General features: G+C 41.1%; 1 protein-coding gene across 2 annotated transcripts in view; it reads left to right on the plus strand.

The window, feature by feature from the left end:
• The first annotated feature begins 1,504 nt into the window (after positions 1-1,504).
• Positions 1,505-17,116, plus strand: part of N4BP3 (NEDD4 binding protein 3) — a 35,546-nt gene continuing 19,934 nt past the window's right edge. The window contains exon 1 of one of the 2 annotated variants that reach the window (XM_054976007.1): positions 1,505-1,642. The gene's annotated coding sequence lies outside the window, so the exon portion shown is untranslated. Of the gene's footprint in view, positions 1,643-4,276; positions 4,339-17,116 lie in introns of those variants that run through there. The other variant, XM_054976008.1, reaches the window with a different exon arrangement.

Consider the following 17,116-nt stretch of genomic DNA (forward strand, 5'->3'; position numbering starts at 1 on the left):
TGGCAGTGGCCTTGTGCACACCAAGGGCCTTGTAAGATTTACTACAGTCATTGCCTGAATTTAAAGTGAAATGTGTTAACAGAGAGGTGTTTTCAGTGCTGCCCCAAAGAGCAGTCCAAGACAGTGTGCCTGAGGCAGAAAATCCAAATGATACCTCCCATCATATTTAAAATATAATAAAGAATTACCAAATTGGTGGTTCCTGAATATCTGCAAAGCCACCTGACCCTGCACCATGGTAGAGCCAGGCCTTACTGTTATCAGTTTATGGGATTTTCTGCATCCTGCCGGCAATTTGCCACAATCCAAACATGAGCATTTTCTGATAGGACTGCAGGATCTTCACAGAGGAAGACCCACTTGATTTTAATGGCTGTTTCACTTACAAGTCCAATGAGGAATACAAAATGTGTGCGTTGAGCATTGTAATACTGCATTTTTTATAATTACATAGCATTTTTAGTGAGAAGAGTGCTTCATTCCCTTTACCATGATACAGATGGTGAGTTGAAGTTTTAGAACAGCAACCTAGCAAGGCGTCTTACCCCTGGATATAATAACTGAGCTTTGGGACCCACATTCATGTCCAAAGACTATCCATTGGATATCGCTGGGCTCTTTAAATGACATTATTATTATTCCGTTTTCAAAGGGCACCTCAGCCTTACCAGACTCTTTTTGTCATGGTGCAAGTAGCACAAAACTAGGTTATGAGTTTTTAAAATTCAGATCTGGAAAACAAGGTCATTCATATAAGACATAACCACCCCTGGAATCAACAGTATTTGAGCTCTGACCTTAGAGACAACCTCTGTTCGGAGTGCTAATTTTAAATTATAAGAAGAGCAACTATTGGTTTGTACTTAAGCTATTTCCCCCCTTTGCAGTATCTTGCTCCTAGCAGAGTTCCTCTGGGCAGCAGCCACCAGTCTCCCTGGCTGTTGAGCCATGGGTGCATGCAGGCTGCAGTCTTTTGCTTTTGAGGCCTCTTCTTACTCCATATTATTTTCAGATTTCTGCAATCCAAACCCTATTGCATTGTGTATTGCATGTATCATCTGGTTGATAGTATTGACTTACACTGTGTAAACTGTCAGTGAGGAAGGCAGACTATAAATACTGTAAAAATACCATAAATAAAATTTAAAAATACTTATTTCCTTTGTGTTCAATGGTATTGCACTCATCTCTCTGGAAGCTGTAATTTTTCTTGCTCCCAGGGGACGATTTAGTTGACTGCTCTTGCCTCACTTGAGTCAGTGGGGCTACACCCACGGTAAATGGCTGCTACACCTGGTAGGGTGCAGCCTTCCCTGCCCACTTCATCTTGCCTTGGAAGGTTGAGTCTGGGAGAAGAACTCAAAATCCAGGCCGTACTTTACTGCTGCCCTTGTAGCACAGAAAGCACACAGCCTTTGCTTCATTCGAAGACGTGAGTAGGCGCGGATGCCGAAGGAATCCATACCGGATTTTGCGTCCTTCCCAGCGGCACTGCCAGCGACTCCTGAGCTTCAAGCCTGCAGTGGGGCGTTCAAATCTCAGAGAGGGAAGGAAAGCTTTGGCTGAGGGGCTGCGGGCGGAGACCGGAGAGCCGAGTCTAATGTAGTCCGTCCGGAGATCGGAACTGCAGGCAGCAAACATGGTGAGACAGAAGCGGCCACCACACTTGTCTGGGAAGCTTTGTTGAGTCCGCTTCTACTGGGATCTGTCCAGCCGGCTGGTGGTTCTTTGTTCCCTACTCTTTTCGGACACCGGCGTTCCTTTGCCCCCTCCCCAAGTTAGACTCGATTTTCGTTTGTTTTTTTCCACGTGGTTTCTGGCTCCTTTCCGAATGCAGCCCAAGCGGCGCAGTTCCAGCGGTGCCCCGGGATGTGCTTAGTGGAGTTTTCTTTGGTGTCGGACTCGCATATAGTTTATTGTCGAGAGGGAATCTCAAAATCGAGGTTTGTATGGTGAGGGAGACGTACCTGGTCTAGCAATGCCGCTTTAGGCGATGGAGCGAAGGAACTCGGTCGCCTTAGCATCTAGAGACGGTAAAAAGGCGGATTTCAACCAAATAGAAGTGAAATATCCAAGAGAGGGCCAAGAGTTGCATTTAAATTGCGGCGTGGGGGGGGGGAGATGCATTGAGGGGGGCGAGGGCGATCCTTTATAGGAACTGTGGTGAAGGGTCTGCGCGAAGAAAGACATGGCATGTGCAGAGGAAACCGATTAGCTTTGGGAACGTCTTTTCACGCAGAGGTTGCCTCCTAGAGAACTTTACATTGTGACATTCATTCCGGGATAGTTTTCTAATTAGTCGTAGATCTGGATAAACCGGAACACATTATAGTTTTGTGCGTGTTTTTGCCTGCGTGCTTTCTCTCTCTCTCTTTTCCCTGGGTTTACCAAGTAGAAGCTGAGCTAGTGGCATTAAATATTCTCTTGCTGTCAGACACCCTGATAATTTACCCCCTAGTGAATCTGTGTTTGCCACACCTCTAGGGTTAGACAGATTCCTTCTTAGTGCTACCACATGAGTGTGACAAATCTCATAAGGTCCTGTGGCACCTTACAGACCAACAAGATTTTCAGGGTATATGCTTTTGAAAGTCAAAGCTGCCTTCAGAAAGTGACAGATTATTGTTGGAGGAAATCTCAACATCGAGGTTTGTATAGTGAGAGAGCCGTGTGATAAAGGAATTGTTTCCAGGCTTCCCAGACTGAAAGCTGCTTTAGCATGGAAACCCAAGAACGCTTAGCATGCATTAATGGCCCCTTTATAATCCTTAATAACTCTTTTGCACTCAAAATATCAAGGTGGTTAAAGGGGGAAACTTTTAAAAAGTTGTGTGTGAATTGCAGACTGTGATCCCCTTTAGGCAGCTGTCTGCTTGGAACAGAGGTGTGGCTGTTCTTGATAAATTAATCTGGAATAAAAAGGGTATGGTCTTGTGCATGTTTCTTCTGTTATGTGTGTGCTGGTTCTGTTGTATGTCATCCCTTCCTCCACTTCTCCCTCTGGTCTTTGTTAGTCACAAAGGACCATCGTTTTATTCCATTGTGGTCCCTTTCCTAACAAGGAACAGCAAATTTAGCCCATAGGCTCCTGTTGTGTGATCACTAGGTATCGAGATGGTTCACTAGAATGAATGAAGCCAACATATGAGGCTACTCTCTTCTGCTGTGTAGCTAACCCTTTTGTTAGAAGAGACCACTCTGAAAGGGTGTGAAACATCCCAGGATAATTTTTGTCCTCTCCCCACAAAAGCCCTACACTTAATCATATAGCAATGTTCTGCATTAACCAGTAATTTGCTTGAATTCCTGACCTCACTTTCTGCTTCAAAACTCATCATTATAGGGTTTACTTTTGCACTTTGTAAGTGACAAGGAAAAATATCCTGATTTGCTCATCTGGGACAATGCAGTCTCCTTGTTTATTTTAGCTCATATCCTGCCCTATCCCAGAGGCTTGGGGGGAGTGGGGAGTAACAATGCATTTTAAAAATATAATATAATACAATATGTTTTGTACTGGCTTAATTTCAGCCAGCCTTTTAATTTTAAAAGCCCAAATTCTACTCTTTGAAAATACATCCAGCCTAGGGCTCTGAAGAACCTTTAGGGGAAAGGAATTTCACAACCTCTGCAAAGAGCGCCTTTGTATGTATCCTTAGTAATGCATGAATGCAAGTATCAAAAGGTACTCTTTGTCAATTATAGGGTTTACGATAGATCCCAGAACAAGGTGACATTAACATCATTTAGGATTTTATAGGTGAAACTCAGCAATGTTAATTGTATCCTGTCCACAGTAAGTGGTATAAAATCATGAAACACTTGGGAAAGTGGCTCCCTTTCTTGCCCGCCACCTCTGGCCTAAGCCCTTACAGTCTACAGATGCTGTAATCTCCATATAGAGTGCAGTAACAGGAGGTGACAAAGATATGAATGATGATTGGCCTAGCTGAACAGAAGTAAAAAGATACCAGCCTTCTCTCCAGATGTCTTTGAAGAAAAAAAATGTCTAGCTACTGCTTAGGTGCAGCAATGGGTTCAGGAGCATGCCAAGGCTATACAGGCTAGTAATCTGCAAAGGCTAACTTCCATCAATGGTAGGTGTCTACATCTTGTTCATAGTATCTGACAATCATTCTTTGTGTTGTTTGGATTCTGCTTCAGTTAACTTGTCCAAGACCACAGGGCCTTGAAAGGGAAATTGAGCTAAGTATTATGTCTCTAGATCTTCACTCAGCAGCCACATATGTGGTTGAAAATGGAAGAGAGAAGATGGAGTCCATAAAGAATATCCAGAACAAGTGATAGATACCCACCACAGCCCTCTGGGGCCTCTTGGTATGTACCAGCAGTTCAGTAAATACATTGCCACAGTCTGGAGGGAACAGCAAGGTCATGTAGTGCATCAAGGAACATCTGCCCACCAGTAAATATGCCCCAGCCCCTCCCGCTAGATCAAGCTACACAATCCACTCCACAATTTGCCTGAAGCAAAGAGTGGGTGCACTGCAAAAATAGATTGAGATTACTCATACTGCAAGCCAAGCCCCACACTGTAGGGGAACATCAAAGTATTGGGCTCACTGATCATTGGGGGGGGGGATTCCTAGCCCCAAATATATTAGTCAGATCATCAAGTACTGCTGCAAGCAAAGTACTGTAACCCAGATCAGAAATGAAATTGGCTTTGGTCCAGAAGAACATTTATGTTTCATTACCATAAATCACACACCTTTTGGGTGGCTTGTGTCAAGGCATTTCCTTAATCTCAACCAGGTTTTACTTGTTATGGGTTTGCAGAAATGACTCCAGAATATTAGTGAAACAACAGAGGTTGAAGTAAGGTTTATTAGATCCTCAGTCTTGGCAAGAGAATCCAAGCTAAGTTTGTGGGGCTGTAAACTCGAATAAATGCTTTATGGTGTTTGCATATGTGTTGCTCTTAGGAACTCACTTTTCTGCTTCCGCAAGGAGTTATCAGACAAACCAAGACATCCATTTTGTTTTGGCTTTGACTTATAATTTTTGATGATCTGATGTGTTATAACAGCAAGTAAGTTATGGGTGGACATTAAAGTGATTACACTTATTTTTGCAAGAATGGTTTTGATGTGCTGCAGTATAGGCTTTTGAGCAGATGTATCAATAGTTTGCTCTTTCCCTTTTAATTTTTTAAATCTTTTACTGTTGGATGCAATGGCAGGGAATAGGCTCTGTGGTTCTGAGTCTAGATCATAAATATGTTATTGATGTTCAGGAATATATTCTGCAAATCAATTAGATTAAAATATCTTAATTTAGGGGGAAATGGTATAGTTTATGTGCTTTAACTGAGATCTGATTTCTTGCAGTAATTAGAATGCTTTCGCAAACGACTGCATGGGGGAAAGTATAGATGACCAAGAAGAATGTAACTAAAGGTCATGCATTGCACACAAGCTCCACACCTACTCACTTCCTTGGGTTGCTGGCACTTATTGTTTATACTCCTTCAGATCTGTCTCTATAATCTTGAAACATTATTTTAAAAGAAAAGCTTTGATTTTCAAGAATACAAAGGTATTAGATTCAACATAGCTCACTAATAGTAGAGTTCATGCTTCACATGAGGAAGGTTCCAGGTTCAGTCCCTGGCATCTGCAATCAGATCTCAGGATCCCAATCAGATCTTACCATCCCATTCTCTACAAGATCTTGGAGGGGGACTGTTAGAATAGAGTAGATAATGTTTGGCTATATAGGTCAGTGATCTTATTCAGTAAAATGCAGTTTCGTATGTTATGATTGCAAAGACTTTTTGGCTGCTAGCATCATCATTATCATTATTAATTTACCTTTCTCACTGAGATCCAAGGCAGATTACACAGTGCAAGTGAATACAATATAATCAACAGCTAGGACTGAGCAAAATATAAGATGATCAGCATTTAAGACGTTCAATGAAAACAGATGCAATAGGGTATGGCAGCAATAAATTTGAAAATAAGTATATAGCCAGACACAGAGATGAAACCTTTCCGAACCAAAGTGTAATTAATTAACATGACATCTTTAGCAACATGAAACTATCCAGCAGGAACATATCTTCATCAGCAGACAGTACCCAGTAGTATGGTCTATAGTCCCTGTCCCCTACCAAAGTATCTTTTAAAGCTATTTCTTATGACACAACCCTACAATCTGAGCAGAAAGCCCTCCTGAACAATCTAGTTTTGCATAGTTTGCAGAAATCCAAAGGTGGGGGAGCTTTCCTGACCTCCTCAGGCAGGCATTAGATAACATGGAAGCTACTGCAGAGAAAGTGCGTGTATGTGCAGCTGTCAATTTTATCCAACTGCAGGGTAGTCCTGTTCAAATGAGTGATGCTGCCAAGGTGGAACACAGGGAGAGAGACAGTTGCACAGATATGAGGGGCCAAGACCATGAAGGGCCTTGAACGTGATAGTCATGACCTTGAATTGAGCTCGGTAACTGATGGGTAACCAATGAAGTGATTGCAGAATGGGACTGATATACATGCTCCATCTAGCTCTTGAAAGTAAAGGAGCTGCAGTGTTTTGCACCAAATAGACTCTCTGAGTTGACTTTGAGGGGAGACCTATGTAGAGTGTATTACAGTAGTCTAGTCTCAATGTTATCATGGCATGAATCCTGGTGGCCAGATTGGCTGTATCAAGGTAGGGGGCCATCTTCCAGGCTAGTCCAAGTTGGAAGAAGGCCATTTCTGTAGCTGCATTTATTTGTTTCTCTAGCAACAGTGCTGGATCCAATATAGCCCCCAGGCTCTTAACTGAGTCAGCCAGGGTCAACTAACCCCATGAAAGGTTGGAAGCATAATGTTATTCAAGGTCTTTGCTTTTTCCACCCAGCATCACTTTGGGTTCAATTTAAATTGTTTGCTTTCATCCATTTGACAGCAGCTGTCAAGCAGTGACTCAGTACGTCTATAGCATGACAGGTGATTTGGATAGTGAGATATAAAGCTGAGTATCATCTGCATATTGATGACATCCAATTCCATACAAATGATTTCTCCTAAAGGCTTTATATAGAGGTTGAATAATATGGGGGATAAGAGTGCGCCTTGTGGAACCCCGCAAGTGTCAGAACTGTGGCTAGATAATGTCCTTACTCCAGACTACCTTCTGCAATCAGACAAAAGCCCGTTGTTTGTAAAAGTTTACTGAAGAAAGAATGCATTATAGTCCACGAGCCTGAATACGAGCCTTCGAGGCTGGAACAGCGGTAGCCAAAACATTCCTCTTCTGGAGATAGCTGCATGGGAACGTCCTGGCACCTGGGAAGAAAGCACTCATAATACTAAAAGGATTAAAATGGAGTCTCTTTGGTACTAGCATACCTGAACATAGCATAACATATTCTGAACATGACAGCAAGACCATTCCCACCCTGAGGATAGCTGGTCTCCAATAGCAACCCTTTAAGTCCAATCCATGAGGAACAATTTAGACATATCCCTTGATATCTTCTTCTGCCTCTAAATGCTCCAATAGGGTGGCATTGTCTCCTTTATCAAAGCCTGCAAATAGATCCAAGAGAAGCAACGATGAAGCATGGACATTGTCCACATTCAGGTGGAGGTCAGCTACTAGGGCCATCAGAGCTGTTTCCATCCCATAGTTTGGCCAAAAACCAGCTTGAAAAGGATACAGAGCTCAAGATTTGTCCAAGAGGGCCTGGAGTTGGTCCGCTAGTGCTCTGTCAACCACTTTGCCTAGAAAGGGCAGATTAGAGACTGGGTGATAATTGGCTACATTGTTTTTTCTCTAAGGGTGGTTTTTTAAGTAGTGGGCGGATGACTGCCTCTTTGAGAGTCTGAGGGAAGATGTCTTGAATTAGTGACTGATGTATGATAGACATCAAAGGCTCCTTTATGTGGTCTTTACATGATTTTAGTGGCCAGTATGGGCAAGGATCCAGTGTACAAGTAGTGGCCTTCACTGATGCTGAAATTCTGTCAAGCTCCATCATTGTAACTGGATAAAAATTATTTAGAAATGTACTGGAAGTGTTAAGCATTACTTCTGCCTCACTTGTATTACAGCTGGCATTCAAATCAGAGCATATTCAAGCTATTTTATCAGAAAAAAAACTATGCCAAGGTGTCACAGCTGATTGTCTGTTCTTGAGCCAGCGAGGGGTCAGATTCAGTGAGGGTGGCCACTCCTCTCAGCCCCAGCTCCCCAGCTGTATTGTGTGTGTGTGTGTGTGTGTGTGTGTGTGTGTGGGTAATAATAGCACTGACTTTGTTCACCACTCTCAGTGGGGCACTAATCTGTCTAGCAGAGCAGTATATAAGTTCAATTATTATTATTATTTAGGAGTCAGCTGAGCATTCTCTTTGTGGGATTTCAAAGCAGTCTTTTCCTATCTTGTTGGTTTTTTACTTAGTCATACGTTATATACATTATAAGTGAAGTTATATACATTATACTCATCTTAAGTCTTCTTCATCCTGTATCTCTGAATGGTATAGGTCAGAAAAGCAAGGCTGTAGAATTCTGGTTGTAGAAAATGCTTTTGCGTCAGCTGTGTGGCAATTAAGGATAAATGTCTCGGGTACATGGTGTCTTTTTGGTTCTTGCAGGCTGAAGGGATTTTTCAGGACAGTTGTGACTGCCAGGGTCATGAGGACATGTGCACACAAGTATCATTATGGATGGGATTGGGAAGTCTGAACCTCTGTTGAGTGCTTGAGTAGGTGTTTAAATGTATGTCTTCTCTTTCTGAAAGGGAACTGATCAGTGCAGAGCCAACTCTGAGAATACTCATACTCAAAGGAATGTCTGGGTTTGCTTCTAACCTTGAATGCTCCAAACAGAGTCAGCCCTGCCTGCCTGGGGGTGTCACAAGCTGCTTCCTGTCAAATTGCTATTTTTAGAATGAGAAGGATACAGGAAACAGTAGCTCTTTCCTTCTATCTATGCTGTCAAGGCTAGCCTGTGAAGAACGTCCCCTGTGCATGAAGAACTAGAACATAAGCCCTGTTGTTAAAAGGGATAATTGAATATACAGTTCCCAGTCTAATGCAATAAATCTCCCAGGAAAGAAAAGAGAGAAGATACTTAACCAGCAAGTAACTTTATTACCCATCTGACATATAGAATAAAGTGGGGGAACTCCAAGAGAGTGAGAAGGAACTGTTCAATAGCAACAATACAGAAGTATGTATTGTCGAAGGCTTTCACGGCCGGAGAACGATGGTTGTTGGGGGTTTTCCGGGCTGTATTGCCGTGGTCAAACTACAGAAGTAGTTTATGTATGGCATTCCAATAAAAACAGTTACTTTTGTACAATCCTAGTGTTCAGTTGTATTACTTTAAGCTATATGTCCAATTAAAGTTACTTTTAAACCAAATTGTTTTCCTCTCACTCGCCAAGTCTAGAAAAAAACCAACTGGAAGAGATAGGTGATGAGTTGCTGAAAGAGGGACAGTAGGATACAAAGTGAGGATTTTCAGGTAGGAAGGGGGAAATCCTTAGTCAGGTAGAGGAACAGTAGGACAGGCCAACCAAGAATGGGGAATAGAGAAGCTAAGAGGTGGGAGTAGGTAGGAAGAGAGTCAGATCTGGGAACGGGAGAATGAAAAACATACTCTGCCTGCTTTGAAGAAGAAGTCCAGTGATTTTACACTCACGGTAACAGAAGAAGGTTCAGAAACGGAGCCAACTGCTAGATTTGGGGGTGGGGGAGAGGATTCTGTGATTTCAGCAGTAGAAAAAAGGCAGGGAGCCAGCTACATGCTCGTCTTACGCTCCTGAAGTTATATAGTTGCAAATACAGGAAGTACTGCTATTGGTCAAATTTGGTGCAGAAGTAGGATTTGCGATGGCATTGGGCCAGAAGTGCAGGGTCCTGCTGCCCATTGGTGAAATTTGAGTTGCATGGTGATTGATGTCGCTTTAGAATCAAAGACTCCAGTGGTGTGGGGATCAGGATCTGGGCCATCCTAGGACAGTTCACACTTGCTATTGTAAATAGAAAAGAGAAGAGTAGAAGGGAAGGTGACATGGAGTAGCCCAATCCTGCCAGATCTTGGAAGCCATGCAGTGTCAGTACTTGGATGGGAGACCACCAAAGAAGACTCTGCAGAGGAAGGCAATGGAAAACCATCTCTGCTTCTCACTTGCCCTGGAAGTCTCTTTCTAGGGTCGTCATCAATCAGTTGCAATTTATATGCAACAGCATGTACCAAAGAGGAGTACCTAAACATTGTCATGGAGATATGTCCAGTTGCAAACTAGCTTTGGTGGCTGGCCTGATTCATGACTGCTGAAAGGGCCAAGAGATGGGAAGCCCTTCTTAGGCTTTTGATTAAGATCCCAGGGAAGGCTGTATTGTGAGGGAGATTCTGAGAACTTCAGTTACCATCATGCAAACCTGGGTTATTGCTCATGGCCGTGGCCGTGAGGAGCTCTGCAGGGTCACACGAGGGCCCTGAACTCTCCTTGAACTCTCAGGCTGCCCGGCTGCTTCTTCTTCTTTTTTTAATTTTAATAATTTTATTAACATTAACAGCTATCATCAAACAAAACAAAAACATACTCAAATTAAAACCAAAGATCGATACAAATTTGTCAGTATCTATACAATTAACACTTATTTTAAATATGCAACAAACAGAACAATCTTAACAGTAGAGGTATTAATAATAATATAACCATCTACACAAAAGGTCACCACAAACCCCACATTCCCATATCAATAACATCTTGGTAAGGTAGCTTTGTTAAAAGTAGATCATTTTTAGAAAGAAATTCGAGGAAAGGCTCCCACTTAACATAAAAATTCAAAGTACCAGTGGGGTTTTTCTGTAGGTATAGCTTTTCTGTTATTTTTTCCATTATTAGAAAATCCCATATCTTGTTGAACCAGGTGTTAATTGTAGGAACTGATTGTGACTTCCAAAATGAAGCAAGTGAGGATTTAGCTGCGTGAAATAATATAGTTATTAAATCCCTTCTAACAGAAGGAATATTTAGATCAGGTGACTTCTTCTTGAAAGCACCTGAAGAAATACATAACCTTAATTGAGAGACTCTGATTTGATATCAAGAATGCAATGGATACACTCATTCCACTGACTCTTTGGAGTGCTAAGAGGTGTAGCTCTCAGGGATATTGTGTGTGTGTGTGTGTGTGTGTGTGTGTGTGTGTGTGTGTGAGAGAGAGAGAGAGAGAGAGAGAGAGAGAGAGAGAGAGAGAGATGAGGGCGCAGCTTGCCAGTCTGTGTGCACGGTATACAAATGTAGCAAAATACAGAAGCATGATATTGTATGATGATATGCAGATGTGCTTGCTCCTACATAGAAGTATTTCTGTGCTGGGAAAGCATATTGTGTGAAGTGGTTGTTGGAAACAAATATTGGCTAGCCCACTATTAACTAATTGTATCAAGCTGTGCTTCAGGGGATACGCTACCATGCAGGATTCTGGTTGCCCATCTCAGAAAGAACATAGTGCTGGACAAGGTACAGGAAGAGGTAACTGAAATAGTCAATGGGTTGGAGTCACTTCCCTAAAGGTTTCAGATTGGGTTTTTTCAATTCAGTATCATGATCAATGGTTTTGTGAGTGTACGTGTGTTATGTGCTATCAAGTCACCTCCAATCTATGGTGACCCTATGAATGAAAGACCTTCAAAATGTCCTATCATTAACAGACTAGCTCAGACCTTGCAAAATGGAGGATGTGGCTTTATTTATTGAATCAAGCCATCTCATTTTAGGTCTTAATGTTAGGAAAAATGGGAGGGAGTAGGGAAAGAGGAAGAGTCTTCCTCTTTCCCTACTGCCTCCCACTTTTCCTAACATTATTGGCTTTTTCAGAGTCTTGTCTTCTCATGATGTGACCAAAGTACAATAGCCTCAGTTTTATCATTATAGATTCATTGTCAGCTTTAACATTTTGTGATTTCTCAGTAATGATTACTTTTGTCTTCTTGATGTTCAGCTGTAGTCTTGCTTTGGCACTTTCTCCTTTAACCTTCATCAGTAGTCCTTTCAAGTCTTCATTATTTTCTGCCAGTAATGTGGTGTCATCTGCATATCTCAAATTGTTAATGTTCCTTCCACCAATTTTCATTCCACCTTCTTCTAGATCTAATCCAGCTTTCCTTATGATATACTCTGCATAGAGGTTGAACTGGTAGGGAGATATTATGCATCCTTGTCTGACACCTTTGCTAAATGGAAACCATTCTGTAACCTCATATTCTCTCCTGATAGCAACCTCTTGCCCAGAGTACAGGTTGCGCATCAGAACAATCAGATCTTGTGGCACCCCCATTTCTTTTTAACACTATCCATAGCTTTTCATGATCCACACAATCAAAAGCTTTGCTGTAATCTATAAAACAGAGGTAGATTTTCTTCTGAAATTCCCTGGTATATTCCAGTAGCCATCATAAAACTGTGATTTATGCAATGTGATTTCTAGTGCTTCTTCATTTTCTGAATCCAGCTTGAACATCTGGCATTTTTTGTTTCATACATTGTAAGAGTCTTTGCTGTAGAATTTTGAGCATCACTTTGCTTGCATGGGTAGTTAATGCGATGGTTGCTGCACTCTTTGGCATTCCCTTTTTTGGAATTAGAATTTAGACTGAGCAATTCCACTCTGTGAGCCATTGTTTTTTCTTTGATATTTGTTGACAGATTCTTGTTTAGATTTTTATGGACAATTTCTGTAGCTTGAAATAGCCCTATTGGTATTAAATCTACTCCAGGTGCTTTGTTTCTCCCAGTTGCATAGAATGCAGCTTTTACTTCACTTTATATAAGATTTTTAGTTCGTCATCAAAAGATTCTTTGTCAAAGGTATCTGTCATCCTTCCATCTCTTTTGTATAGTTCTTTATTATATTGCTTCCATCTTTCCTTTATTTGTCCTGATCGGATACTGCATTTTTGTGTTGATCTTTCAGCATCCCAAGCTGTAGCTTGAATTTCCCTTTGATTTCCCAGATCTTGTGGAACAGATCTCTTGTTCTTCCTTTTTTGTTGTTCTCTTCTATTTCTTTGCACTGGCTACTATAATAGATTTCTTTGTCTCTGAGTGCAAGCCACTGAAAAGTGGCATTGAGAATTCTGACTCTATTTCTGTCACCTTTTGCTTTTTCTTCTCGTCTGTCTTTAGCAATTTTAAGAGCTTTCTCTGTCATCCATTTAGGCTTCTCCTTTCTTTTGACTACAGGAATAGTCTTTACACATTCTTTGATAATATCTCTGGTTTCAGCCCATAGTTCTGGTTCAAAATCAATTAAATTTAGCATTGCGAATCTGTTCTTTTACATGGTCTTTAAATTCTTCAGGAATATTATTTAGATTATATTTTGGCACTATGATTCTTTTAGTGTCTCTCTTCAGATTTATTCTAATTTTTGATATTAGCAACTCATGATCTGTATCACAATCAACTTACAGTTTTGTTTCAGCAGAGAGAATAGAGCTTCTCCATTTTCTGCATCCAGTTAATCAATTTGGTTCCTGTATTGATCACCAGTGATTTCCACCTATACCTTCTTGGTTACTTAAAGCATATGTTAGCAATGAACAGGTTGCTGGTGTCACAAAATTCTACAAGTTGTTCTTCTGCTTCATTTCGTGATCCTAGTCCAAATTTTTCAACAATGTTTGATTCTGCTCTGTCTCTTACTTTTGCATTCCAATCATCAATGTTTATCAGAATATCTTGGTTAGGTGTATGATCAATTTCTTCTTGAACACTTGCATAAAAGTTTTTGATTTCTCCCTCCTCCACAGTAACATTCAAAGCCTTTGTGTGCTCTCTTTGAACCTTTATTTACCTGCCTTTCATGCTCCTGTGCTTGTCTTAGTCCTGTTCACTTGTAAGGACTATCCAGAATCTATCTTTTTTGTTTTATTAGACCACAGATATGCCCAATTCCTTTGCTTACTCCTGCTAATACATATAGTATGTTGGTTTCTGATATTGAAAGAAGATACCAGTTTCAATGAATTATGTGAAAAATGGTTTTAGTCCTGATGTGATTGGAGCCTGTGGTTAGTTATCAGTATGGACAGAAGGTCTTTAATAGCAGGGAACTAGTTCCTAGTCCTGATTCTTTTCTTAGCACAGATATTATCTACATAGGATCAGTTACTTTAGTTTAGACTCCTGTCTCTAACAATGATAGCCTCTAGTGTTTTAAAGGGAGGTGCAAAACTAATGCATGGTGCACAGTCTGAGATGATGTACCTCAAAAAGGCAGTACCCTTATTTTCCATAATGTGATGGAATTTAGCACTGAGGAATGAAGAATTTATGTTCTCCTAGCAATGTAACACCAATTATTCTTGCTCTACTTACTATTTATAGAGCTGTCCAATTTTAACCTTAAATGTATTGTCGAAGGCTTTCACGGCCGGAGAACTTTAAATCTTTAACTTTAAATCTTGCTGAGTTCTAATCCCCAGATTTAACTTAATACAGAGGTGTTCATAAATCAGTTAGAAAGAATGTGGAAGAGTTTAATCATGTTAGAATTAACCAGCTTTCCCTTAAAGACCATTTGTTTTCATGTTATAAGAAAAGAAAGTCCGTAAGTGATTCTTTCCCCTTGATTGAGCTTATGAAACTACTAATACTGTGGCAAACTGTTTGTCATTCAGTGCATATTCTACACCACTTCTCTTTTTGTAGTTTTATTTCTGTGTCATGAACCCTATTCTAATTCTGCCACAATTTTTCAGTGTCAGATTTCTCCATACAGGAGCTGAACTGCTTGTTAAGTTACCTTCTGTCACAAAGTTCTTTCTATCTATACAGGCTCCCCATGTTGAACCAAAAACTCTTTATCCCATTATTGTTATCATGATAAGCCGAGAAAGAGGAATAAATTTGTAACTAAAGAAGAAGTCTATGAACAACATTGAGTTATAACTCTGTAAGGATGTGAAGCATGGACAGTAGGCAATGCGACAGAAAGAAAACTTGAGGCTTATGGAAGAATGCATAAAGTGAGTGGGGAGGAACAAGAACTAGTAAAGAAACAAGGCAAAAGAATCATAGAGTCATAGGATTGGAAGGTACCTCTGGGGTCATCTAGTTCAACCCTCACAGTTTTCATAACTGCTGAAAACAGTGAAGAAGAGGCAATTGAGTATGATAGAGCCCTTCTTTTCAGTAGTATAAGTCGTTATACAAATATCTCAAAGACATCCTAAGGAATGTGATATTATATATGATTAGGCACATCCTTTAAGGTATGATTGAATGGAAACTAAAGGGAAGGAGAGCAAAGAGCCCAGATATATTTACATAAAGCAAATTAAAGACATAGTTGGAGACAAGAATGCTGACCTGAAAAAGCAAGTAGGAATGGAGATCCCTGAATCCTTATATCCCAGTCAGAAGGTGGGAGGGGTGTTGTACCTGAAAAAGGTTTGAGAAGGTTGAGGAATTTTGGAGACCCAACATGTAGACTGGATAAAGAGATGGAGTTCTGGCATGAGCAGCCCACTGTCCTGGTAGGATTAGAAATCCTAACAGATAAACTTGTATACAGCATGTCACTGCCCAAAGTTTTAAAGCCCTTTGTTTGAGTCTGTTTCAGCTTCACATAGGACTCCCACAGAAAATTCTGAGCGCTCAGCATAAACAGAGCATTCCCCCTGCTAAATTTGTTTCTCTGAAGGCTGTGAGCTAGTGGCTTTGAGAAGAGGAATTTGGATCCAGTGAAGGGCAATGGCAGTACAGGGCCAGAGTTGTCAAACAGGGTCTTTCTTTGTGTCTATGTGGCAGCAATTAAAAGAAAATAATTTTCATCATTGTTTATTTACTTCACAATCACACATGGGGTTGGAAGCCAAGACATCTTCCTGGTGTGTGACTCCCCGCTCCAAGCCAGGGAAGCTCCAAAAGCCACTGGGGGTCGGCACTGTGTGGGAATTGGGGTCACAACTCCCCTAGGACATATACTGATTGAACACCCCCATCCTACTTGTCACTGCTGCTACTGGGACAGGAATCTTATAATGAGAGTCTTTCGCTGCCATCTGTACATTGGATTGAGGATCCAGAGATGTGGAACAAAAGGAAACAGCTTACCTCTTCTGTAAGAACTTAATCAACATTTGCTAAAACTAGACTGCCTGTCTGCCATGGGCCTACTGTTATAGACTATATTATCAACATGTGTGGGAACATAAAGCTATGTGGAGGACTGCTGCCATGGAAACCTTCCCCTTTGGGACTGCCTTGAGCCTGGCTACTTGACATGACTGTAACTGGATTACTGGCTTCTGTAGGAGGGAATGTAGACCTTTGAATTCTTTTTCCAGTATTGCCGCTGACTTTTTAAAATGTGTGTGTTTGTGTCAGCAAAGCTCTTTGTCTTTTTATGGCATTTTTCTGACCAAAAACTCTTGGGCTAATTAATTAACTTATCATTAATTGGCTAGTTAATTAGCTAATAATTATTCTGTACAGTGCTAAAAGTCTTTGGTTTATATCCTTTGCACTGTTTCTGCAGGCGTATGGACTTCTGCCAGCAGGGCATGTCTGCAGCTCCCCCTTCCTTCAGCAGCCCCAAATGCCTCCTGAAAGCTTTAGGGCCTCCTCTCTCTCTCTCAGAATCAGGATTCCAGGGAACATTTCTGGCTGTGGTGGGAGGAACCACAAAAATCATGCTTCCTGGGTGGAAGTCCTTATGCCTGCAGAAACACTGTGGGATCCAACCCATTGTCTTGTAAGACCAGAGGTTACCATTTGGCAGCAACCTCTTTTATACATTTGAAGATGTGGTACCAGTCGTTACTATTCCTGCTTTTCAGGGCAATTCAGAAAATGAGCTTAGTTTAGTGCCTTGAGTAAAAACATCCACCAAGTAGCTTTTTGTGTCAACTAACCACTCTCTCAAGTGGGGCCTGTTCTGCCATGTGATCCTGTTCATGCTGCAAGCTCATTTTATGTACACTGACTACGAAATGGTCCTGTCCCATTAGTTTAGGACCAATTATCTAAACTGTGATCTCCTTTTTTGTCAGAATAGCTAGTGGTACTGGAGAATGTGGACAGTTCTGATCCAATTTAGGTTATAAGTTTGGGGTTTTTTAACCATGACCCTTAATAA

Source organism: Eublepharis macularius, chromosome 4 (genome assembly GCF_028583425.1).
Source record: "Eublepharis macularius isolate TG4126 chromosome 4, MPM_Emac_v1.0, whole genome shotgun sequence".
Classification (NCBI taxonomy): Eukaryota; Metazoa; Chordata; class Lepidosauria; order Squamata; family Eublepharidae; genus Eublepharis; species Eublepharis macularius.